General features: G+C 38.9%; 1 long non-coding RNA gene across 4 annotated transcripts in view; it reads right to left on the reverse strand.

Moving 5' to 3' along the window:
- The window catches only part of LOC106557737, a 140,582-nt gene that overhangs the window by 56,131 nt on the left and 56,580 nt on the right, over positions 1–27,871 (reverse strand). For 3 of the 4 annotated variants that reach the window (XR_005378345.1, XR_005378344.1, XR_005378346.1), the window contains exons 3-4: positions 13,713–13,773; positions 10,162–10,248 (exon numbers count right to left, since the gene is read on the reverse strand). This is a non-coding gene — a long non-coding RNA (uncharacterized LOC106557737). Of the gene's footprint in view, positions 1–9,971; positions 10,249–13,712; positions 13,774–27,871 lie in introns of those variants that run through there. The other variant, XR_005378343.1, reaches the window with a different exon arrangement.

Genomic DNA, 27,871 nt, shown 5'->3' on the forward strand with positions numbered 1-27,871 from the left:
GGTACTGCTATAAAAACAGACATATAGAATGATGGAAAAGAGTAGAATCTAGAAATAAACCCACACATGTATGGTCGACTGATCTTTGATAAGGGTGCCAAGAATAAACAATAGGAAAATGATGGTGTCTTCAACAAACTATGTTGGGAAACATATCCACCTACAAAAAGAAGAAGAAGAAGAAGAAAGAAGAAAGAAGAAAGAAGAAGAAGAAGAAGAAGAAGAAGAAGAAGAAGAAAAGAAAAAAGAAAGAAAGAAGAAAGTGAAAGAAAGAAGAAAGAAAGAAAGAAAGAAAGAAAGAAAGAAAGAAAGAAAGAAAGAAAGAAAGAAACTGCACCCATACAAAAATCATCTCGAAGTGGATTAAAGATTTAAATATAATACCTGAATCTTTTAAACTCCTGGAAGAAAACTTGGAGGGAAAACTTCAGGACACTGATCTAGGTAATGATTTTTTTTTTTAAAGATTTTACTTATTTATTTGGGGGAGAGAGAGAGCGAGAGCGAGAGAGAGAGAGAGAGAGAGAGAGAGAGAAGGAGGGAAAGAAGGAGGGGTCGGGGCGGAGGGAGGAGCTGACTTCCCGCTGAGCAGGGAGCCTGATGTGTGGCTCTATCCCAGGATCCTAGGATTATGACCTGAGCCATGCAGGCGCCCCTAAGCAATGAATGATTTCTTGAATATGACACCCAATGCACAACGCACAAATAACAAATGCAAAAACAGACAAGTGGAACTGCATCAAATTGGAAAGCTTCAAACTAAAAAGCGCAGCAAAGGAAACAATCAACAGTAAAAAAGGTAACCAATGGAATGGGAGAAAATATTTGCAAACCACTTGTCTAAGTGGTTAATATCCAAAATATATAAAGAACTTCAACTCAATAGCAAAAAAACCCCAAACAACTTGATTTAAAGATGCACAAGTTCTTGAGTAGATAATTCTCCAAAGAAGACATACAAATGGACGATAGGTATATTAAAAGATGTTCAACATCATTAACCATGTGGGAAATGCAAATTGAAATCACCATGAAGTATAACCTCATACCTGTTATTAATTTATTATGAAAACAAAACAACAAAAAGATATTAAGTGCTAGGGAGGTTGTGGAGAAATTGGAACTCTTGTACAGTATTGGTGGGAACATAAAATCATGCGCCTGCTATGTTAAATATTATGGCACATCCTCAAAAATTAAAAATAAAACTACCCTTTGATCTCATCCCATTTCTAGTTATATATCTAAAAGAATTGAAATCATGATCTCTCAGAAATATTTGTACTCTCACATTTGCTGCAGCATTATACACAATAGCCAAGATAGAGAAACAGACTAAATGTCCACCAACAGATGATGGATAAATAAAATGTGATATATACATACACGTACATACATACATAATAATTATTATTCAGCCTTAAGAAAGCGGGGAATCCTGTCATTTGTGACAATGCTTATATATTGTGAAAGTATGATGCTAATTGAAATTAGCCAGTCACAGAAGGACAAATATTACATAATACCACTTATATGTGATATCTAAGATATTCCAACTCAATAGAAACAGAGACTGGAATGGTGACTGTCAGGAAAAGGAAAATGGGGAGTTGCTTTTTAATGACTCTAAAGTTTTAATTATACAAGTTGTGTATGTTCTGGAGATCTGCTGTACAACACTGTACCTATAGTTAACAATACTGTATTATACACTTAAAATTTTGTTCAGAGTATAGATCTTATGTTAAGTGCTCTTACCACAATTCAAAAAAGAAAAAAAGAAAAAGAAAAGAAAGAAAGAAGGAAAAATAAAAGAAAAAAAGAAGAAAAGAAAAGAAATTCTTAATTCTGGTATCCTAGGGCATGGGTGTTAGTCTTAAATTCCTTAAGTTTCTTTTCCCAAGAGGCCTTGGGGGTGGTTATGCAGAGGGAACCCCGGCAGAGTTGTCTAGGTGAAATGCCAATGATGTCTGCTTCCCCATTTCAGAATAGCAGCTTTGTTTCCCAACCCTACTTTAGGTAATAAACCAGGATCAAGGTTCTCCTGGTCATTCTCCCTGCTTTGAAGGTAAGCAATCATATTTGCAGCTCTGTGCATCCCCCTCTGATGATGTGCCTCTGATCTCCCACCTGTGAAACAGAAATAATAATATCTCTCTATTAAGCTGTGTATGTAAGAATACCAGAGCCTCTGTTCTCGGAGTGAGGCATGTCTCCACAGGCTTAACTGTTAGTAGATTGGCAGGGCACACAGACCCTGAACTCAACTCAACTTAATAAATGGAGTCATTGACCATGTCCCTTGTCTGAGAAGATATATATATCTTCTTGTTATATATCTTGTTAAGATATATATATCTTCTTGTTAAATCCTTGAATAAAAGGATTCATTATATATATATATATATATATATATATATATATATATATATATTACCTGAATTATAGGTATTCACACATACACATGTGTGTGTGTGTGTGTGTGTGTATTCTGGGCAAAGAAAATCAAATCTGTCTGGTGCGAGGGATGTGTAAAATGTGCCTGATAGCATCTCAGTAGGAAGAACGTTACTCATTACTCATTGTGACAAACCATCTTCTCACTGGGAGGTGATAATGTAGCTGTTATTACTTTTTATAATTTGGCCAAGAGATTTTTATTCAAGGATTTAACAAATTCAAAATAATGGAGCATACTAATAGACTGAATTGTACATGCAGTCAATACAATCTTACTCAGAGAACTTGCATTATGTTTTTTGACATTAGGTGATATATTGAAGTAATGAAATTTTTAGTCCTTGATTTTCAATTTCAAAATATCGTTATTTTGCATTTGTGAGATTCTGTACTCACTTAGCAGAATCTCAGAATTATAAAAGAATTTTATGAATGCTAAACCCTTGCTGGTACAATTTAAATTCAAATAAAAATACATGGGATCATTTTTATTTAACAAACTGGCCATAACCAAAAGTTTCGTTTTCTATTTTTCTCCAATATTTACTGTTCTAACCTTGCACAAACCCAGAAATGAGAAGAGATGTACATTTAAACTTTAACCTCCGTTATAACAGGCAGTAAGGCTGTGAAAAACCTCTTTTGTGTATGTGTAGTAGGGAGGGGAAGGGTATTTATAGGTTTGTTGAAAATACATACTAAAAAAGAAAAATGGAAATCATACACAAAACCAGAATAATAATGTGAGCATTTGTTTAGTCAGGAACTTTAAATTTAGCACCATCACTAATAAATACTTAACTAACACACAGACACATGCACCTTTTAAATGTTTTTATTTTGGTTTAAATTGAAACCAAAATGTTAAGTACTTTAAAATGGAAACAATTCTCCCTTAAAAAGCTTTACATCTTCTCAGTAGAAAATGCTGTTTTCTCTGTGAACACATTTAACTCTTCAAAGCATTTTCAATCTATGCAATTTTATTTTATTTCTACCACCCTCCGTCAAATAAGTGAAACAATATTATCAGCCACAATTGGCCCTTCATGTGACTGAGGCAGGTAAAGAGAGAGAGGAGGGAGTAAACACATTTATTGAGGCACTGGAGTTTTTATAGCTACATATTGAAATGACATTTAATCTTCAAAACTAGCCTGTAAAGTACATATCATTTTTCTAGTTTTCAGCTAGGGAATCCCAAGCCCAGAAATCTTAAATGATTTGCTCAATATCACACAGCCAGCGGATGCTCCAACCAAGATTTAAAACCCAGGTCAGGCTAATTGTAAAATCTACTATTCCAAGCTGTCTATATTGAATGTTGAATTACAGATTACCAAAAGGGTCCAATTGCCTAGTTGAAAAGACTTAAAAGAATTCAGGCTTCCTGAATCTTAGTGCCATGCAGAGGTCGGAAAAATAAAAATGTTTAGGCAAAGATGATATGTCTCAGACTTACACTATAATAACTGTCAAGTACAAAAGAAACTTAGTTGTGATTGTGAAAGTTTATGGAGCTTCGAGGGGTTTCATGTTTGAGTCCTAAAGAATGAGTGAGCGAGACTGGTCAAAAGTTATGGGAGAACTATTACAACTTCAGTTCCCCTTATTTCTACAACAAAGTTTCACAAATTTTGGTGTACATCAGAATTGTCTAGGGAGCTTGCTAAAAATACAGATGCTGCAAAACAGCTTGTAGAAATTCAGTCTCAAGTAGCATTTCCTGAATGGTCATCTGAAGAGCCAGAATATGATGTGGGAAGAGAGGGTTCCATGAACAAGTAACTGAGGGAAATGGTGATTTGTGCAAATCCCACAAGTTGACTTTAAACCCAAAGGAGCTTAAAATTTGTGCAATCACAGGACAGAAAGGAGATGGGACCACCACAGCAGGGAAGGATCCCAGAGGCTTTAACATCTTAGAGCTGTGGAGAGAAGGAAAACCTGTGACCGACAAGCTAAAACAAGATCCGAAGCCAATAGAAACTGAATTGTGCATCAGACTGAAAGCCAGAGGCAGAAATGAAGGCTGTTTTGAGTGATGGAGAGAAGGGAGGAGGTAACCACAAGGCATAGGAAGCTGAATACTTCGGGCTCTTAATCCAGAAAATGGATTTCATGTGCTTTGAATGTGTGGGCATGCTGCATCTAGCGAGTGTAGTAGACAGTCGGTAGGGTCACCTGTGTTTTACTCTTCAGACACTCCACAGATTTCTTCAAGGTCTGGCTCAATGTTCTTTCTTGGGAAGCTTTCCCTGAATATCCTGACTGCCCTTCCCCAGGCATCCTCTCTCTTTTTTGAACTGTCTTTACTCTCAACTTTTCCAATTTTTTCTATCTTATTTGATTAGACATTGTCTGTTATTGGATAAAAGTATTCTATGTATCATTTTTTTTTTGGCAGATATACTCTAAGTTTTTTGTGGGTAGAAATCATATCCTTTATTCAGTTGTCAAGTGCCATGTTATAAATCACCTCAAAATTTAGTGACTTAAAGCACCAACTATGTTGTTTCACATGGTTCTGTGGATTGACTGGGTATTGTGTTTTTAGCTTTTGTTTGTTTATTTTCTCTTGGAGATGTGGGATTTATCACAGGACCAAAATGTCCACACTAATCTATCTGTCAGTTTCATTTTCAGACAAGGATCCTAAGAGGGTTGAGGAAAACTTCTTCCTCCCTTACAGGAAGGAGTATTGAGCCTGAGGGAAGGGAGATTGACTTTGATTCTGGTTGGGGTCCATGTTTTCATTTTATAGCTCTCCCGGGGTGCCAAGCAGTTTCCTAGGGGGATCTTTGTTCTCTTCCATGGAGGCCTTCTTACATTATGGCAGCTAGATTCTAGAAGTTCCAAGAAGCCAAAGCTGAAGTTGGAGATCTCCTGCAGATCATCCATGGAAGTTATGCAGAATCATTTTTGCCACATTTTATTTATCAGAGTCACAGGATCAGCCCAGAATCAAGGGGAGAGGAAATATACTCTTTCTCTTGAGAAGTTAGAAAGGTCACAGGCAGAGGAGACTGTGGAACGGGGGAGGCTCAGACCCCATGTCAATCATTCAGATGAAAGCGTATCAAAGGGTATAGTGGTTAAAGACATGGCCTTTGGAGTCAGTCAGGTGTTCAAATCTCCACCACTGCCAGATAGCTGAATTTATTTAGTGTCTCTGAGCTTGATGTAGACAATATTGGGGCTCATAACTGACAGTCAAAAAGAATTCTTGAGACATCTTTGGTGCAAAAAAGGTGGTTTTAATAAAGTACAGGGACAGGACAGAGCTGTACTGGGGGTGTGACTGGTGACTGATTATATACTTTCAATTTGGGAGGGGGTTGGGGACAGAGTAAATCTCTAAGGAATTTTGGAAGCAAGGTTTCCAGGACCTTTAGGGGGCTAGCTGTTGTTAGCTGAAAGTCATTTATTACTGCCTAATAAAACCCTAGTCATGAGACCCTTCGGATTTGCATCAGTGGGCCATATGCTTGGGGGATAATTGCTAACATGTATCTTGCAGGGTAGAGATAAAGGAAGTTTCCAAAGGAATTTTTATATGTTAAAGTAGACTTACAGGATCCTGGAGGTCAGGCTAAGGCTGTCTTTTGCCCTTAACAAAGTGTCAACATCAAGGCAGCTGAGCTCCCAAAAGAAGGTCACTACCCGTTTCAAGGACTTGTCAGTGGGCTATAGGCAGTAAGGAAATTCAATTTTTCTTCTTATGCTTTCATTTCCTACATCAAGCTTAAGTTTTCTCATCTGTAAAATGAAGCTTGTTGTGAGGGTTTAATATGACAAGCACAGTGCTTGACACATACTCCACGTTTAACATGTGGTGGCTACTCTCATAGTGGAGTCATAGAGGATCCTCCTACAGGAAAGATAAAAGCTTCTACTGCAAAAAAACTTTAATCATTACAGACACATTATTCATTCCTTTGGCTAATAGGTTTGATGGTACTTAGAAGTCAAATTGGCTTGACTATTTACTTAAGGGTATGTTCATTCTTGGGTCTGAGAAGTGTTCCCATTTTTTTTAAGACTTTATTTATTTATTCATGAGAGACACAGAGAGAGGCAGAAACACAGGTAGAGAGAGAAGCAGGCTCTCTGTGTGGAGCCTGTGGTGGGACTTGATTCCAGCACCCTGGGATCACCACCTAAGTCAAAGGCAGACACTAAATCACTGAACCACCCAGGCGTCCCTTTTTCTTTTTTTTATCTTTTCTTTTTCTTTCTTTTTTTTTTAGTGTACTCATTTTGAAAATACAAAAAAACCCCGGTGGCTTGACCAACGGTCAATTCTAACAGAAGGGGAGAGAACATAAAGATGCTAAGCATCCTTCTCAGAAGTCGGGGCACCAGTGAAGGGAGAAATAGAGAGGCTGGGCACTGAAGACACATTAATCTCCCCGAACAATTACAGTGATGAAGAAATAAGCATTGGGTGACCGGTCTGCCATCTAATTTAAAATAGTGCAGCAGAAACGCCCTTAGCAAATGTTAAAGAAATTTGAAATTTTATTGCTTTCTATTTATTTTCAGACATGATGTGGAATGAAAAGAATTGTTGCCAAAATCTGAGAATCTCTGACCTTTAGTTTCTGCCCGAGCACTTCTCACGTAAAGAGAACACACACCCGCTCGGTGAATAGAAACTCTCCTCTAAGCCTAAAATTTCATTCCTACATTCAGTTGAGTAAAAATAATCCTTGTGATGATCATAAAATTAATATAATCTCTCAGGAAATCTGTCATTGTTAAAACTGGAAATGAACCAATGAAGAAAAGGTGAAGAGAGACCCTCCTGGCTAAATTGTCTGAAACCCTCTGCAACAATGGAGAATAATAAAATACAATTAAGACTGAAAGTGACCTAAGGCTTTAAGTATCAGAGTACTTAATGGGACATGAAGACCACATAAAGGTCAGCAGCTCAGAAGTGACCCCCTGGTTATAGCACGTAGGTTAAAAAAGGTTCCAAACCTCTCAAATTGTAGGTAACTTCTCATTTGTAAGATGTAAATTGTTGCTCGATTTGCATTAAAATGAAATAGGATTTTTCTACTACTAGGCTGACAAAGATGACTACAAGATAACAGTTAATATTGGGAAGGGTGTGGGGGGAGACAGCTCACACTTCTGAGAAGTAATTAGCCCAGGATCTTTGAAGTAGCTCAGCAAGTTCACATATACAGCAATTTACCCTTTTTAAAAAATGATCTTGAAGAAAAGACTTAAACTTTGAAAAAAATAAGATACATGCCCCCCAAATTTCATTACAGCAACATAGATCAAAGAGCAAGGATTTTATATTGAAAAGGTGAGGCCACGGCAACTGTAAAATTTTAGAACAGTCTAAATAGCAGTAGGAGAATGGCTTAATTACAGCACACCCCAGGAAGAAAATATGCTGCCACTTAAAACTAGGTTTTAAAAGTAAAGCAGAAAGAAAATTACTCTTTTCATTAAGTACCCTGAAATAAAACATGTGGAAGATGGAGAGGCATGAAGGTAAGTTGGCACAGAGCATGTGGATCCTACTCTAAGAACTTCCAGGTAAGGAGACTTAGTTCCAAAGAGGTGTAGTGGAGACAGTGTGGATCAGAGCCTACCCCACGGGCAATAATGGGGTGCAGGGGCTCTTGAGGTGCTGGTGGGTTTGAGGTGTGGTAAAGAGGGTGGGCTTTGGACAGCAGTGTGACTAAGAGGGGTGCTATAAGCAAAGCCTCTAGCTAGGACTGTTGTCCAGCATCTCCTCCCCAAGGGGACCATGACGTATGAAGTCTCCCTCCAAGCCAGCTATGAACGCTGTAATGAATAGCTATTCCTGTCGGCAAGTCTGCTGGCTAACGCCCACTGAGAGGCATCACACTGAATAGAAATCTGATCATCCCATTTTTGTTTTTCATTCATTAAAAATGGTTTAATGGCATCTTAAGTAAAGGTCAACAGATTTCATAAGAAGACTCTAGGCTTCCTGATGGTGCAGTTTATTCTGTAATATTAGCACTGTTCTCAGAATATCCAATGAGTGTTGAATATTGATCACGAGATGCCAAACATCATTATCATCAACATGTTAAGCTGCTCTTTCCCACTGCCTATTAGGAAACCTTGGATTTAAATAATAGGGTGTTGTCTGCGACCAGTTCTACACATGTGTGTAGAAACACAGTGAAATGAAAATTCATGTACACAGCATTTTTACCACAATGCCTTCAAGACTAATGAACATGTCACCTGGATTTTATGATGAAAAGATGAGGCCACTGCAACATAAACAAACATCTCTCTTCTGAAGGGCATGGGCTGGAAGGCAGCTTTCAATATAACATATACCAATTGCACACATTCCCTGAAAAAAAAACTCTGGAGCATCCCTCAGTTAAATATGCATAAAATAATGGCTTAAAATGTTCATTTTCATATGTTAGCTTACATCCTACAAATAATGATGTTATGAGAGTCAGAGTATATCTTAATATCTAGTAAAGCTCAAGTCCCTTTGGAAGTAAGTATGGGGTAAATTTTAAATGGGAAATGCTATAGTCAAATATTATCTTTGCAGTCTCCATACAGCTCCAAAGTTGTCCTCAGTTTTGCCCCAAACCTCTTTCATGGCTGAACAACGGGTTCGTTCGGTAGTCAACAGCAATTTATTGAGGGCCTGTTATGTACCAGGCACTCAGGAGTTGATGGTGAATAGGATCCACATAGTCCCCAGCTTCCTCTAGATTACTTTCTCATGGAGATAACAGACAAACACAAATAAATGAATAAATAAAACAATTACGAAAGGTCGTATGAGAATGATGATGAAATGATGAGTTTAGGTCTGGTATTAAGTAAGGTATTAAGTACTCAACTAGGATTCTAGAAGTATTTTCTTCTTTGCCAAGTTTCACTGTGAGTATGGAAGGCTCTGATCCTAGAGGCTTTAGTCCCATATGTGGCTGAAGTTTTCACACAACGATTAGATTCATTCAATAGTTGAGTGGTCTAGTCTGAGACAAAGGGACATCTGGAAGATATATGCTGACCTGCAGAACAGGTTGTGGTGTATTGAAAATGACATAGATGTTTGTGATACCCTATGTGACTCTGTCAGGTCTAACAGAAGTTAGAACCACAATGAGGACTGGATCACAATCTTGGGGAGCAGACTGGATTCCTCTTTTAATGCTTATTGTTGAGTCTTACTATTCTATTTGTGCTGCATAATGTCAGAGGGGTCTAGGTTAGTTCTGAGGGTTCTGTCCTCTATCCTCTTAGATGAGGCCATCCCTAGCTGAGTTCAGAAATATGCCAACTCTTTTGCATGTTATTCATGTCCTTGATGCCCTTTCTCTCCCTTCTACAAACCACCTTTTCAAGAAACAGAAGTTGGCCATCTGACATAGTCTCTTTTTTAAAAAAAGATTTATTATTATTATTATTATTATTATTATTATGAAAGAGAAAAAAGAGAGGAGCACAAGTGGGAGGAGGGATAGGGGATAGGGGGACAGGGAGAGAGAGAATCTCAAGCTCAACTCTTTGCTCAGCACAGAGCCAGATATTACGACCCAGAGATCACAACCTGAGTGGAAACCAAGAGTAGGACACTTAATGACTGAGCCACCCACGGGGCCCCAGACATAGTCTTTTTGAAAGAGGGATTCTCGATCTGAAATCCTAGTGTTAACAGTAGGTAGTTACTTAGGTTTTAACAGGATGCCTGGAGGCCAGCAAAGGGGGAGTCACGATCAGCTATCAGGAAAGTTCCAGATCTGTCCTGGCAGCACTCTGAAAACAAAACCACAAGAAGCCAGATGAAACCAGACAGGTCTAAGACAAAAAAAGCTGGAAATATTTACAAAATAAGGAAGAAAATGCGTGAAACCCTGCTCCCAAGAAATCCCCACCCCAAGTGATAAATACTCCACCCCCTTGTTAACAACCTGATCAGTAAAAGGTAGAGACCTCAGCCCCAGGCACAGCCCTCCCATGAGCTCATCAGCTCTCACATCTAGAAATTGTACTCTCACTTTAATAAACTTTCCTTCCTGCACCACTCAAATGGCTGTGTCTGGTCTGTCCTTGAATTCTTTTTTGTGAGGAGACCAAGAGCCTCTGGTGACATCCTGGGCCAGGTAAAGGCCTCAGGGCGCCAGGGTTCTCTCCACACACACCCCCATCCACCCAGCACACTAGGACAAGTGGCTCTAAAGAGTGGGGAGAGTGATAAAACAAGGAGTGGAATGCAGAGGTTGATTAGAGTCACCTTGGGAAAGAGTGTGAAAGCTCAATAAGAAGATCATGTATATTCATCTGTTCCATCCTTCATTTCTCAATATTTCAGTTGATGTAAGCAGAATATCAACTATTTATGCTAGATAATTCTGAAATGTGTCTCACCACCTCCTTACACAGGAGAAATAAATAGGATCAAATAAAAAGTTCAAACATCACTGCCACTCCTTACTGGCCCACACTTGTACTAGCACAGAAGATGTTTCTAAATAGGATGGTCTCTTTTTTTTTTTTTAGATTTTATTTATTCATGAGAGACAGAGAGAGGGGGAGGCAGAGGAAGAGGTAGGTTCCCTGCTCCCCCTGATGCAGGGCTCTATCCCAGGACTCTGGGATCACGACCTGAGCTGAAGGCAGATGCTCAACTGACTGAGCCACTCAGACACCCCAATAGGATGGTCTTAGAACCAAGACATAACTTGTCTTTTTTTTTTTTTTTTTAATCTATCTATGATAGTCACACAGAGAGAGAGAGAAGCAGAGACACAGACAGAGGGAGAAGCAGGCTCCATGCACCGGAAGCCTGACGTAGGATTCGATCCCGGGTCTACAGGATCGCGCCCTGGGCCAAAGGCAGGCACCAAACCGCTGCGCCACCCAGGGATCCCCAAGACATAACTTGTCTTGAGAGTGCTTGGCAATATATACTGAAAGCCTTTAAAATGTTCACATTTTGTGACAACACTGTCGTTCCCCATCTTGTAAATGGTTGCCCCCAGAACTTTGGTGTCATCCTTAATTCTTCTCTTTCCTTCAACTCATTTCTTATCTATCTGTAAATCCTTAGGCTCTTCGTTTACAAGAATCCAACCATCTTTCCTCACCTCCCCTTCCCACAGGTCATTATAATATGTCTATGGATGATTGCAACAGTCTCCTAGAGGTTCTTTCTGCTTCTACCTCTGCTCTCCATCTCATGCAGCAGTCATGTGCTTTTTTTATATAAAACTGAGATCTGGTTATTCCCTTAATATCATCCCATTTCTGGCGTACTTAACCTGTGTGATCTTGTCCTTGGCTTCCTCTCTGGATGCTCTGAACCTCCATCCCACAATTCTCTGTCTCATCCTCTCTGCCACATTCATACTATCCTCCTTGCCTCAGAGCCTTTGCACATATCATCCCCTCAGGTTGGAATGCTCTTCTTCAGACATCCACAAGACTAACATCGCTTAATTCAAAATCACCTTCAAACTTATCAAATGTCAGCTTACCAGCAAAGCCTTTTATGATCACCGCAGCCTCTATCACTCTCTTCCCTTTCACTTTCTCTACTGTTTTGCTTTTATCCGTAGCCATTACCACCACCTGACATCTATAGTTGCTTATTTTCTATCTCTCCCCACTAGAATATAAGCACACACAGCAGGAACTTCAGTTTGTTTTCTGCTACATGTTCAGGACTAGTAGAGTGCCGGGCACATAGTAGGACTTCACTAAATAGTTGATGAATCAGTGAGTTGGGTTTGTGGAATTTCTTTTGATTCCCATCACTTCATTTGGTGTGCTTCTACAATCTACCTATCAGATTCTAAATTGAGGGCATGTCAAAGTCCAGAGCTCTTGGCCAAGTTTTTGTCTAACAGTAATTATAAGGGTAAGGCTTTGTGGTTTTCTAAGAATAGGAGTTGAAATTGATCCCAGAAATTCATAAAAATCACACTCTGCAGCTTTTAGATTTCTCTTTTTCATGCAAAACCCCCAATACATTTTGTTATTGCCTTCAGTATCAGTATGAAAGTCATTTCCTATAAAGTTTCCCTGATCCTGACCTCCCACTCCTAGATCCCCCCCAAAATGTATTTTCTGCTGTGTGTCCCATAGTCCTTCATTTTCCCCCTACCAAAGCACTTCCTGTACTTATTTTTATTCATGTTTAACTGATTCTTTCTCATGGCTGGGCCAACAGTACGATAAAGGCAGAAACCAGATTGTTCCTGTTCATCAGTATGTCTTTAGCAACAGACATGATGAAACTCCAGTCATCTTTTTCAGATGGATTAAAAACTGAATGAATGAATGAATGAATGACCAATTGGTTTCCACCTCTAGGAAGATCATGCAATGCACAACCTCCCAGTGTCCTTGCATGGTAAGTCTTGCTGTGTTATTGACCACTGCAGCCTCTTTTGGGTTGTAGAAATAGGAACATCCCTGTTATAAGATATGTAGTAGAAGGCAACAAAAGCAGCTGCAAGTATTTCCTGTTGCAGGAAAGTAACTCGGGAAATACTGCAGGCTTCAGGATGAACCACTCCAAGATCATTCTCAGTGCAGCCCAGGTACACTTTCCCTCAGAATAATATCTCCATAGTATTTTCAGATCATTGATCGGTTTGCATAGTGATGAACGTTGTGTAACTTTGGAGCTTTCTCTGTGCTTTCTAGGACATTTCAAGGCAAAGTTAAGGATAGGACTGAGAAAAAGGTGCAGAGAGTCACATGCAACCACTAAAACCAATATAATAATCCAATATAATAATCCTCACATGCATTTTCTTAGCTCAGGCTATAATATAGATCACAGAAGAATTAGGTGAGTATTTGCTGAACGTAGGCTGTGAATTAACTATACAGATTTTACTACACTAATGGAAGCAAATGTTTGTGGGTATTTATGCATATTCTTATGTACAATTCTAATTTAACCCCAATCCTATCCCCCTAAGAAACTGGTGAAAAACTTGGCCAATCATGGCTGATGGCAATTTCAATCATTTTGGGTTCTCTCGGAGGTTCTGAGTCTCTTGTTTTCACCTGTGGTGACATATTCTGATCTGCTTTGAAATATTCTCTTCCTTCCAAGTAATGTAGGGGATTCTCAATCTCACTACTGTGAAAACAATGTATTCATCAAGTTTATTTCTACATTTCTAAGCTTGTACTTCTTGTTTCTAATTGGCTATTGAATGGATTAATTTAATGTCAAAACATTCAATGTGCCAGTTGCCTTTTACCTGGGGAAGTCTTTCAGTTGGAGCAATGGTGAAAATTATGTAGGTCTTCCTGGCTTTTTGCCTAGAAGAGAACAATTTTCAAATTGAATTCACTTGAAAAAAAAATCTTCTTATTTGCACAGAAGTTATCGATTGCTACTGTACTTTCAATAATATATGATCAAAAAGTTTCAGTGGCTTCAGTGGGCTTGGGCTTTGCTGTTTAACCATTTCATTCCCAACACATGTGGCTTCTATGCATTCATTAATGCTGACTAACCCTTGAGCTTGATTCTCAATCGTGTTAAGGAAGGTTTTAATGTTTTGAGCTAAATGCAATTTATGTCGAGTCTTTGCTTACTTGGAGTCCTTAATTCACTCAAAATGTATTGAGTGTGTGCAATGTGTCAGGCACTAAATCCGGGAGACGTAAGGACAGGTAAGAAAGAAATTACAGGCCAATGCAAGAGATAGGAAAGAAAACAACCGATTAAAACAGAGGATGATAAGTGTTGTAACTGAGGTCATTTTATAGAGACTTAATCCAGACTGGACAGTTCCCTAAAGAGCATTGCTTTCTTGTTTTGTTTTTACCATATTAACCCTTTTTTGGCAGTTTTTTTTATTGAAGTACATCAATAGACAATATGTTATTAATTTTGGGTGTACAACACATTATTGATTCAATAATCCTAACCAGTTTAAAAATGCAGTTCAGTTCAGAATTGTTAGGTATATTCACATATTGTTTCAAGAAGAGGATAAGTGGCATTATATAATACCTTTTTTTGGATGTCTGTGGAAGCACACACTTGGGTAACATGGGTATATTTGTTTTGAGTGATGCTGTCTCCCTGACTCAGGTGTTTTGTGCCCCCTGGCATTATGTGCTATTGAAAATAACTACTCGAATATAGTAAAAATATTTATTTATTATTTTCCAAATGCATTTAACACTCGTACTTCTATGTCTTTGGTCATGCCTTTCCTCTTTTCTGAAATGCCCTTCCCTTCTTTTCCACATATCCACAACTTTGCTCTGCTTGCCCCTCAAGACTCAAGGAAAGGTCCACCTGAAATCTTTCTTCTATTTTCACATCATCTACTCCAAGGAACTTTACTCCTACTTGACAACCATACCAAATTGTTTGGAATTTAGCATATGTTATCTTGGAATGTTATTCTGATATTAATATATAAATCCAATCTCCCCAACTGAGTTACAAATACCTCAAGGGAAGAGACTATGTTTTAACAATAAGTTACATGTGCTTAGAACCTTAGGCATGCATTTAATATTGAACAATGTAATATGTGCAAGGCATATATTCAACCAGAGGACATGATGACATGGGTCCTGACCTGGAGGACCTCCCTGTCTAGTGCTTTCATTTACTGTATCTCATTTCCTCTTTCACAAAAATTTGTGCAGTAGTTAAGGAAGATATTATTATCCTGATTTTATGACTAAGGATATTGAAACTGAAGAGACTAAGTCAGAAGAGACTGCTGATGTTGGAACTGAGGCCACTACAATTTTTCAAAGAAATGTAGAGTGGAAGGAGTATGGGCTCCTGAAGAGATAGTCCTTTGGATCCCAACCCTTCTACTTGCCGTCTGAGTGGATTTGGAAAAGTTATTTCATAGCTCAGGGTTTCAGTTACCTCATCCGTGTAATCTGGATGATAATGTCTCCTTTACAGAGTTGTTGGAAAGAATAAATCATTAAGAGTAGTATGCAGTGCCTAGTAAAACCTCAGTTAATGATAGCTATTGTTCCTAACCACTGCTACGACGGCCACCACCACTGCCACTACCCTTCCTCACCACTCTCACAACCCTCTTTGCATGTCTTGCATCCCCAGTGCCCAGCACATGGTAGGTACTCATTTACAGTGCTGTTCTTGCTATGTGCACACTTACCTACAGGCAGGGCTGCTATCCCAGCAGTGCATTCAGCACAAGTTCAAGTCTTTACAATTGGTGTCCATTCTGACTGGACCACTGTCTCTTTTGATTGGTTGGTGCCTTTGCTATTTTAGTTGTAAAATATTTTGCAAAGCACTCCAGCCCATAAGTGGGGTACAAATATCGTTTTATTAATATTATCCAGTGTAGGGAGCCCCTTACAACTAATGGCTCTATCTTTCTCCATCAGCCAACACCTGCCACAAAGAAGTATCCCACTCAAAGAATTAATAAGCTAATCCGGTTTCAGAGAATGTTCACAATACTTGGCACATTGCCCATTTAGAGTCACCCTTGTATAGGGATTTTCTGGCTGTGGGATATCAGGGAAATACCTGGAAAGTTGGGTTTAATCAACCACCAGCCATGGAATTGATTTTCTTTTTTTTTTTTTTTTAAGTTTTTTTTAAATTTATTTATGATAGTCACAGAGAGAGAGAGGCAGAGACATAGGCAGAGGGAGAAGCAGGCTCCATGCACCGGGAGCCCGATGTGGGATTTGATCCCGGGTCTACCAGGATAGAGCCCTGGGCCAAAGGCAGGCGCCAAACCACTGTGCCACCCAGGGATCCCTGGAATTGATTTTCTTATCACTCTGGCTCAGGAATTTCTATTTGGTTATATTTCTGACAGGTCAGACATTTCCTAATGTCATTTAATTTAATTTAATTTAATTTATGATCCTTGCTCAATAATCATGACTCCAGGCTAATGATGCTTTGAAAAGAACCACAGTATAGCAAGTGGGCCTTTCAGAAGTGTCAGACAGAGCTGCTTTTCAGGTCTCAGGGCATTTTCCACAGTACCCTCAGCCTTAATACTATCAGAAGAGGTGGGTGAAGAGGAACCTCATTAAACATCTGGAGGCTATGAAGACATAAAACCACTGAGCCAGATGGGACCATACCGGCATCAACATGGCCCTTTGGAGGCAGCCCATGTATGCCAATGGCTTAAGTGTAAATGCACACAGAGGCTTTTTAAACTGCCTCTGCCTCAAGTGCCAGGGAACAGGTTCCTGGCAATAGCAGCTTCTCTGAATCTCATTGCAGCATTGTTCTGACAAAGGAAGTATTGTCAAAATCCAAGCTGGGAGCCTGTGCTGCTTGGGGGAGCAGTAACAGAGATTAAAGGGCATGAAATGCAAGTGTGCACTTGTAATGAAATTGCCCTTACTTACGGCCTGGTTGGTACTCATGATTGCCATGGTATGCCTCTGTGATCAGTCTCAGCATAATGAAAAATAGCAACAAACCTTAGTTTTTCAGATGGCTTATATCAGGAGTAGATAGAAGTGTTTTCAAGGCTGAGGGGGTAATGAAGAGGAATCCACGATGCATAGAATAGCAATTGATGCTTACTCATGGATGCAGGAGGAGTCTCTGGGTGAGAAATATATTAGCTGGAGGACTTCCTACACACAGGTCTTAGTGATTTAATGTCTCTGACTAAATGTCAACATCAGACTGTGTTTCTGACTATCCCAGCCTCCTCAGAGATTGCATCATTTTCTTTGAGAACTAAGATTGCTTTACTGCAGGTGAGAGTCAAGAAAGGTACATCTTTTCTAGAATAGAATTTGACCACACACACACGTACACACACACACACTCCATGAAATAGGGGTTCCACTTGGAGGTATTTATGTTAAGGAAATTCTCATGTGTGTTGCAAAGATTTAATTATAAAGCTGTTCATTGCAGTACTTTGTATTTTTTAAGAGAAAAACCACAGACTGCCCAGATGTCTAGCAATAAGAAATTGGTTGCATAAATCACAGCACTTCTACAAAATGGAAAGCATATAGTAAGAGAAATACGTATAGAGAAAGTTTAAGGACAGGAAAATTGTTTCCAATATACTAAAAATATATGTACATATACAATAACTGATAAGAATATACATAAAATGCTAATAGTGATTTTTTGGGGGTAGTGGGTTTTGGTTGCTTGTTTTATTCTTTTTTGCTTAATTATATAAGAAAATGCATGATTTTTATAATAAGAATTGCCTTTCTGTTTCTTTACAAAACAAGAGAAAAATAATAACTACAAAAATAGGTGCATGAGTCAGTTGTGAACATATCTAATTATAGCTGGTTAGAGCTAAATACTTATATGTATAGGTGACTATGATTTCATGTTAATTTGTGGTATACATTTAAATTTTAATCTGAGGTCGCTATTTTTCTTAGGCCGTAGGCAGACAAAAATTTGTCAGAACCACATAAGAATGCTGTCCATATATGGAGTTTTTTGTTATCATTCACACTCCCACCATATGGATAACTCAACATGTCCCAAACACACTCCTATTTTCCCATCTTGCATGTGTTGCATCCCATTGGAATATCTTCTCTCATTCATCCTTGGAAACCCTATCCATTCATCAAGGCCCAGTTCAGCTCTACTTTGTGAGGTTTGCTCTAATTATCCTCTTTCAGGAATAGATTCTAGCTCTTCATCTTTGTAAGCTTTTGACATTTCACAGTATGGGTTGTGTACATATCTTATACTCACTAATAGATTGTATGCTTACAGAGGACAGAGTCTTTACTCATCTTTGTATGCTCTAAGGGTGGGAGGTATTGGGATGCCTGGGTGGCTCAGTGGTTCAGCATCTGCCCTTGGCTCAGGGTGTGATCCCACAGTCCGGGGGTCAAGTCCCACTTCAGGCTCCCTTATGGAACCTGCTTCTCCCTCTGCCTATGTCTCTGCTTCTCTCTGTGTGTCTCTCATGAATAAATGAATAAAATCTTTTGAAAAATAAAAATAAAAGTGGGAGGTATTGACAAAAAATAGTTACTAAAATATTCACTGAATATATAAATGAATTAACCCCATTTTCAGAATATAGAGATACAGAAGACACACATAAGTCTGATTTGCTTGAAAGTCTGACCAATCTAGCATTGATCAGAAAGTGAAACCAAAATGAAAGGTAGATTCCTGGCTATTTTGTGATTTTAAAAAATATTCTCATGTTTAATTAGCACTCACTTTTTGAAACAGGTCTTAAGATAATACATAGCTCAAGGAGTATTTATGTAAAACAGACATGCAAGGGATACACTCTGAAGTATTATAACCACCACAGTTTATAAGCCTTTCCAGGAGAATCTTATCCCTTGGGACTCACAATGACAAGGGTGAGGAATTTGGTAGCTGGAAATGGCTGTCTTCTGACACTTGCTGCTGAGCCATCTTTCCACTCCCCCAAAGTGATATTGTTAAGATCCACTCTGAGAGCTTCCGAAATGACATCTTGGTTTGAAAGCACTTTGCAAGTCATAAAGGGCAAGGCAAATGTTAGTCATAATTATTACTATTCAGAGAAGTCTTTTGCAAAATGCTTGGGGCATGAATCTTCCTGTTTGAGAAGGGGAGTCTGCTATGCCTGAATTGGTGCTGCCTTGGTTATTTTCCTTTGGTTATTCAAGAACTTACGTTAGGCAACTACCCTCTGTGGAAAAGGACTTGTTTTGTAAATGTCAATGATTCAAAAACATTTCTAAGGGGGATTCTCACCACATACAAATCCGAGGCTCAGCCACAATATTCTGACACTTGATGCCAACACTCAAGTCCACTTCCACATTGGGACTTCCACTCTGACTTATATTTCAAAAAGTATTTCCAAATGATGAGCTGATACCTTTTACAGAGTCCTCATTTGCTTCTCAGGATAAAAAAGACTGATTAGAGTCTGCAATTGGCAAACTTTTTACTAGCTATGTTTGCATTTGCTCATACTATTGTTTAGAATGGATTCAAATATGGTTCCATTTGTAGACAGTTCATAAATAGTTGGTTTTAAGTTTAGCCTTAATCCCTTGGGAATGAGTTCTGTTTATGGTTCACAATGTGACTTCCTAGTTTGAAAAAGAAAAAAAGAATGAGCAAATCCTCTAAGACTTAGAGAAAGTACTTTCTATTTTGTGAGCTTTCTTAAAAACTCTACAAGTGTGATTAAGCTGCCTGTTTCCCAGCATGATGCTTTGATGAAAAACTAGGTGTCTATGTACAGACCAGCTAACTTTAGGGGGTCCCCACAACTTCCAGTCTTGAAACTATTGTATATCTCTGTGGGTTGTATGTAACTGATAGCAATGAAAATTATTCTTGTCCATTGCGATACAAATTAAAAGGTAGAAATAAAATTGATTTCTTCCCCCCTCCTTCTATAAGTCAATTTTACAACTGTTCATAAATTCATTTCAGCATTACTTATTGCTAGTATAGACATGTTACTCCGAATTGACCTTTGAATTGGTTGTAACTTCTCACTAGGTTTCTCATTAATTAATAAATTAAAATTTTTGACATGAGATTGACATGAGAAATGTTGACATTTATAGGATTTTAAAGATATTCCTTAGGGTCCAACATTTATTTCTTCTTTTCCTTTTATCCTTAGGTTATCCGGGGACCAACAAATTCTCCATTTCACCATAATAGTCCCTCTGTAGCTAAAGAGATCACTATCTTCTGAGATCATTCATTAATTCATTTAATAAATATTGAACATTCATTTATTTCCAGGCATTGATGCAATGCTGTAGAGAGAGGAGATGGTAAGCAAGCAAGAGTGGAAACAGGGAGACCACACAGGAGTCTATTATAACAATTCCAGTGGTAGATGAGGGAGCATGAGCCAAGATTAATGCACACTGACTATAAACAGATGAAAACCTTAAAGGAAAAGCTAATAGGATTTACTGATGGAGTACATGAGAGGTATAAAGGAAAGAGGGAAGCCAAGGAAGTACCTAGGCTTTGACATGATTAGTAGAGTAAGTGGTGGTGCCATTTTCTGGAAATTGGGAAGACTGGGGACAGGGGTTGAACTAAAACGTTCATTCTACCAACTGCTGAGAGTGTGGACAACTGATAGCTTGCAACCTGGTTCTCCCTGTTGATGATTGACCTTCTCCAACCAAGACCACACCCACTTTGTTATCATTGACTAACTGACATGCAGATAAGCCCTGACCCCATTAGCCCAATTTGATATAATTCTTGACAGGCTTCCCAGCTCTGGGGCTCCTTTTGGAATAATCTGAGACTTTCGTTATAATGGCAACTCCTCCCTCTGCCTAATCTCACTTTCCCAAAGGCGTGGATCCTGAGGGTAATAAATTTCTTGCTTGCAAACCTCTAGCAACTAACCTCCAATAGGAAGCTAGAATTCAAAAACAGGAGTTCTCTCATGCATCATCTTCCACAATCCTGTAAAAGGTTATCTACAACAGAGATTTGTTAGTGGATCCTGCAAGCTTATCCTCACCTCATTCCACTCCTCCCTACCCACCCCCCCAAAAATCAGTAGCTATTGCTCATTACCAGTTTGCCCATTACCAGTTTCCTTCAAGACCTTTCACAGTCTCGCCACCATTCTTCTCTCTCCAACTTGTTGTAATCTTCCACCACAACCTGTTTTTAATTCCACCTAATCATTGTTTCCTGGAAATTCTATGTTTTTACAACTTTGACCTTCTATCAAAGTGCCTGGTAACTCTTCATTCATGTTCTTCTTTCAGTGGTAAAACTATCCATACTACAAAATGTGGTTCAAAACCATACTTCAAAATCTATCAGTTTTTCATGAAATCTCCGAATTTCCCCAAGGGAACATATCTTTTCTCTGTGCTATTTTGTTGTTCATGTGTCTGTTATGCCAATTACACCGTGAGCTTCCCAGAGGGAGAGAATGTGGGTCCAGTACAGTTACAAGAGCTTAAGAGGATTAAGACTCCATCTTCCTTTTTTTTTTTTTTTTTAAGATTTTATTTATTTATTCATGAGAAACACACAGAGAGAGAGAGGCAGAGACACAGGCAGAGGGAGAAGCAGGCTCCATGCAGGGAGCCCAACATGGGACTCGATCCCCGGTCTTCAGGATCAGGCCTTGGGCTGAAGGCAGCGCTAAACCGCTGAGCCACCAGGGCTGCCCAAGACTCCATCTTCCTGATCTTCACTTGAACTGCCTTAAGTCACCCATTCTCTGTCCTTATGTTTCTAACAGAAATAAAGTGAATGTCCTTTGTTTTCCATTTGGTCTTTGGCTCATACTCGCTTCATCTTTCCCTACTCTGGAGTAGGCAAGAGAATGCCAGAAGGAACATCATGCATGTTCTCTTCTTCTTTACCCAGACCTGTAGAGCCTAGATCTAGCTCTGAGAAGCTCCAGTAATTTTATTCCTTTCTCTTGGTCCACCCTGGCCCCTTTTTATTTCTCAGGAAAACCACACCTAGCCCCAGACATTGCTAGCTGAAATGTAATTTTAAAACATAAGTATGAAAAATAAATAAATGAATAAAACATAAGTATGTTGAAGAAGTATACCTGAGTCTCATCTGCCTATTTCTTCCCCATTCTGCCCTATCCCCAAGAATATATATCCCTTTCGGGTCTTGTAAATGTTTTATTCCTTAATTCCTAATTTGGTGACACTTGTAAAAAGATGAAATGCTTGATGTCATCTTTCTCTACTACTTTCTCTACTTTCTACATCTTTCTCTACTTCCCTACTCTCTACTATTTTCTTCCTTCACTCTTTCATTTATAGAGGATCCTCTCTGCCTTGACTCTTTGGTGGGACCTTGTGTTACCATCTTCATTGGTAACTTCCAAAGAAATCTGGAGTAAATATAGAAGACTACATATGTGGTTAACTCTGGGGCTCAAAAAATGCTTATTCATGAGAGAAGCAGTGGAAGGAAGGGAAGAATGGAAGAAGAGAAAGAGCAGTCTAACTCAGAGATCCATTTTTGCTGTACTTCTTACTAGAAGGTATAAGAACATCCTATGCACCCTGTACATCTTGTGCATACAGAATAGAGTTGCTCAATATTCTGAGGAAAATGTAAAGGAATGAACATAAGAAGTTTGTATTTTCAGATATTTATTCATACAACTGTAATATCAAGTCATATCTTAAAAGTGGCCTCAGGGGGGGAAATACTTTTTCTCAGAAAGATTTATTTTAAGGTGATCAGGTTACTTTAGACTTTCTTAAAAATTCTGAATCCATGAAAGTTGATTGTGATGGTAGAACTATGTGCTTCCTTTACAAAGACCCAAATCTATTGAACTTAAGGTTAAATGGAAAATTAGTTCCTCAGAATTTTCTTACCCTTTTAAAAATATACAATGTTTCCATGCCCTTTTGATGAAAAGTGTCAGTGGCATAAAATATTAAGGGAACAAAATATCTAATAAAGCTCATTAAAATTTAAAATCCACTAGTTCAGAACTTATGATAATTCTGACAACGGCTAAGTTGATGTTTTCTTTCCATTCCCTATGATTATAAAGTATTCTGAATCTGTTATATATATGTTCAAGTAGATATGAAGGGAAAATAGTTCACTCATTAAAGGAAGAAACTTGTGAAGTATTGTGGTAGCCTCTTCACTGGCAAACAATATTTTAATTATTTTTAAACTTAATGAATAAAGTTGGGTGGGGACCTTTATATTGTTTTATGTGGCTAATTTAGATTCTCAGCAGGTGTGGTGGAGTGGAAACGCTCCCATAAGTGCTATCAGTGTGATATGTGACAACACGTCTCACTTTGGGGCTTGTCTGCCCTCCCTCCTATCCTGGGTTGCTGTGAGAAGCAGAAGAGCTGCTCTCTTTGAAAGTTGCCCCTCCACCTTCACCAGACCTACTCTGTCTGGAAAAGAAGGGGCTGAGTTTATTGATCTTGTTATTTTCAGCATCTCTCACATAGTAAGCACTAAACATGTAAGCCATGGATATGTAATTAAATATGCGTATTTTCTTGTGGAATAGCCTTCTTTTTTTCTATTTTCTACTCCTGCATTCTACCTCCACCTCCCTCCACCCCAGTCTAAATGTATCTTGCGTTCAGCACAGTTCTGTGATTAGAATCAGTTGCTTACTGTGAACAAAGGACTTCATTGCTAGCAGGTGTCTATGAATAGCCTTAAGAAATATTTCTTATCCTAAATGTATTTCTTGATCTAATGCAATTTAATGAAATGAAAGCTTTTACGGGCAAACTACTCCCTCTGCTGCCACCATGTCCAGATGTGGGGGTCACTGGATGACCCGATCCATGACCACATGAACCGAGCGTCTACACTGCTTGCTGCTGCCCAGCCCTCAGTGGTCTTAGAAACCACCATTGCTGCAGCAAGTCAAGGGGGGAGGGGGCCAGAGTTGGGCAGTGAATCATGTCAGGAAATGGCCCACTCCTTGGTTCATCTCCACCTACTCTCACCTCTTCTGCACAGAAAATTCACATGCCCCTCCGTACTGCATGCTCACCCTGTTTCCCTGATGTTCACCGAAGCCCCAGTATAATGCCAGACACTGAACAGATCAAGAAAACCCGCTTCTTTGAAGAAATGCTCTGAGAAGGAGTTCTCATCTGCCTGTCTTCCCATAGCCATGACAGACTGCAGGCTGAGGACCATTTTCTGACAGACCCCCATACATCTCTGTTCTCTGAGTATTTTGTCTGCAGTGAGCAAGTGTGTTTGAAACACATTACAAAATGTGATCACAAAGGGCATCTGGGTAGGTCAGTTTGGTAGGTGTCTGATTCTTGATCCAGGCTCAGGTCATGATCTCAGGGTCTTGGGATGGAGCCTTTCATCAGGCTTCACACTCAGTAGGAGTCTGCTGGAGATTCTCTCTCTCTTTCTGCCCCCCACCACACACTCTCTCTCAAATAAATACATTTTTTAAAAAAAAAGAAATGTTATCACATGTAGTCAAATTTTCTTGCTTTGGAGGAGAAGGGGATGCAGGGTTGTGTCTTTCCATTTTTCAACCCAGAGTTGAAAATGACTCTGTTACCAGGAGGAGACTGAGGAGAAGGAAAAATGAGGACTTATAGACAACCCTGAACACTGCGGAGAATCAATAAATATTGACAGGCAAGGGAGAGCGGTTTTGCCAACCTCAACTAATACCTGCTAATAACACCACACAGCAATTTGCCACCAGCCTGGGAACTCTGGCCTTCCGTTCCCCAGGAGAATCTCAGTGGCCCCTCCCAGCAGCCCTTGAAGAAACAGCATTGAGTTGTAGGTTTCTGAGAGAGGATAAAGTGCTTGGAGGATGAGAGCACTTCTGATTTCCTAACAATTAAAACTGCATCATTGTAGGCTTCTGTTAGAAACATAGCAACCTCCAGGTGCCTTGTATGGCTTTTTGAGACTCTGGCCATACATTCCTTAGACCACACTAATGCATGCACAACACATTGGCCTGGGGGATCGTATAATGTTTGGTCTATTTCACAGGTCTTTCCAAGATGTTTATGCCAGAACTAGAAGAATCCAATGAAACATGACTTTGAAAATTACTAGCTGGTTTGAGGGAGGATAAACAGATCATAAGGGCTTAGGTGAGGTTGTCCATGTTTCCTGTTAAATTGCCTAGTAGGTTTTTTTTCATATTTTGAGAGAGATTAGAGAGAGATAAATCAAAATGTAATAACAGTATGCAGAGTTACAGCTCTGAGGTTTTATATATTGCCCAAGGCAAGTTTCAAAATCCTGTTTATGTGTGGCTAGACCAGGATTCGTACCTGAATCTCAGGATACTTTCTATCTGGTCCTTTTACCTGTGACTCCATATCAGAACTTCTCTCCAGATACCATGGAAAATACTCCCTATATTGCAGGTTCCATTTTTTTCTAGTATGTAAACATTATCCTACCTGATATATCAGCAAATCAATGACCCAAATATTGATTGAGCTGATCCCAATTGTGTGTGAATCACAGGGTCAAGCTCTGTGAGGAAAGAAACGAGTTTTGTAAGACAGAGGCTCTTCTTCCAGGCAAATGGTCACAAGTTAATAATAATAGGTATTATTTATTGTAATCTGCTGTGGACCAGACATTTCACATTCATTATCTCATTTAATCATTTAATCTTCCCAGGAGTGTGTGTGTGTGTGTGTGTGTGTGTGTGTGTGTGTGTGATTTACGCTATTTTATTGGATTAAAAATCACAGGCAATGCTTCTGATCTTGCTTAAATATAGCCATGCCCTATGAATCTCATATTTAAAGATTAAATTATTAAAATAAGTACAATTACAGTGGTGAGTAAAAATGAGTACAGTGGTGAGTATAATAGGGCCAATTTCTACTTCATTTGACAGCTGTAGAAACTGTGACTCTGAAAACTTAAGAAATAAAAGAATCCGTATTGAAATCTATGACTTCTTTGAGTCTAAATTTGAGTGTTTTCCTTTATCCTTCATTGTTTCCTTGTTCTTATTTGGGATACAACATAAATTCTTGAGAATTTAAATAAAAATAGAAAATTTAATATTACATCAAGTAAATTAAGGACATGCTACAGGTAAGACAACAGAAAATGAATTCCCAAAGTGTAGTTCAAATTATGCCCTCTCTTTTGAGAGACAGCCTAGTAAGCTTGAACTGGGCCCTGAGGGGGTGGGTAAAATTTGGATACCTGGAAAGCAGTGGTGGAGGCCAATATTTTCAGGTTTCCCTTTTTTTTTTTTAACTAATGTAATATTTGATGTCTTTTATGCATAACAAAGTATCCATAAGTGGGATGAATCTCTGGGAATTCCTTATAATACTCAAGCAAAGACAAATCAATCAATAAGCTGGGGGATAGATCCAACAATGTTGGCAAAATGATATTGAAGGTTGAATATTATGGTTGAAATTATGCAGTGGATTACTGGGAGATCATTTTTCTAGCCTCTCTTCCTCTAGTGAATGTTTGAAAAGTTCCACGTGAAAACCTTCATAATGAAAGTATAATGGTTGCACCATTTGCACAATCAAGGAACTCCATCTTCAAAGATCTGTGATACAAACCCACCCTGAACTCTTTTAATGGCTCAACCTTTTAAAATGAGAACCACCAGGTGTGCCTGGGTGACTCAGTCAGTTGAGTGTTGGACTCTGGGTTTCAACTCAGGTCATGATCTCAAGGTCATGAGATCGAGCCCCACATTGTGGAGCCTGCTTAAGATTCTCGCTCTCCCTTTCCCTCTGCCCCTTTCCCTTCCTCTTTCTCTCTTTCTCTCTCAAATAAATAATCTTTAAAAAATGAAACAAAACAAAATAAAATGATAACCACCAGCCACAGGAAAACAGGAACATCTTTATGAAAATATAATGTAAAGTTTAACTACAGCATGGTTATTTGAGTGAAATAAACCTGAGAAGGAAGACAGAATTCAGATACTAAAAGATTGATTGCATTGCTCAAAAGCATAATTCCTGATTTAGAGACAGGGGCAGATGATATTGACTGAGACATAAGTCTCAATTAGTCCTGTATTTAGCTGGCCCTCTTCCTCTGCTGCCTTATTTCTTCTATGCCAAGTGAGTTGCTTATCCTGTTTTACCACCTCATCTGAGAACATAATTCTTATTTCAGTTTTTTAAAAATTATTTTTATTTCCATTCATAAATGAAACATTTCACAGTATTAGGATCCCCATTACTTTCCTGCCTGTTTACTTTATTCCCCTTAATTGGAAGTTTCAAATGGTTTACATTTTTGTTAGTGTCTTGGTTAGACCCATACTTCATAAGATATTTCTTTTGCCTCTCCTGGAACTAGACTGCCAAAGGGACTTGTATCAGAATTGGCCTGTGTGGGAAATTTTTCAGTTAGTTCATTATCCCAAGATTTTGCAAAGCAGAATCTGTGAAAACTCATGGGCCAAATAGTATCAGCTCATCTGTGTAGTGAGGAATGTTATTAAATTCATTGATAAACATACAATTGGGTGAAAAGAATGCTCTAGAGTTTTAGGATTTAACAATAGTTCAGGGGCACCTGAGTGGTTCAGTCAGCTAAGCATCTGACCTCAGCTCAGGTCATGATCCCAGGGTCCTGGGATGGAGCCCTGTGTCTGGCTCCCTGCTCAGCAGAGAGTCTGCTTCTGCCCCTCCCCCTGCTCATGCTCTCTCTTTCTCTCTCTCTCTCTCTCTAAAATAAATAAATAAAATCTTTAACCCCCCCAAAAAAAACCCAAACAACTGTTCATTATTTTGCCATAATATCATGTGTCCAAACGCTACAACTCAGTTTAGAAACAGCAACTCATTTTGTCTAATTCATTCTGTGAACTACGAAGTTAATTAGTCGGGTTTATTTAGCTGTAAAAAACAGAATCTCTCCCAAGTTACCTCAAGGGACAGGGCATCTATATAAGGGATGCATGTGATTTGAAAT

The sequence above is a fragment of the Canis lupus genome, chromosome 25, assembly GCF_011100685.1.
Source record: "Canis lupus familiaris isolate Mischka breed German Shepherd chromosome 25, alternate assembly UU_Cfam_GSD_1.0, whole genome shotgun sequence".
NCBI classification, from domain to species: Eukaryota; Metazoa; Chordata; class Mammalia; order Carnivora; family Canidae; genus Canis; species Canis lupus.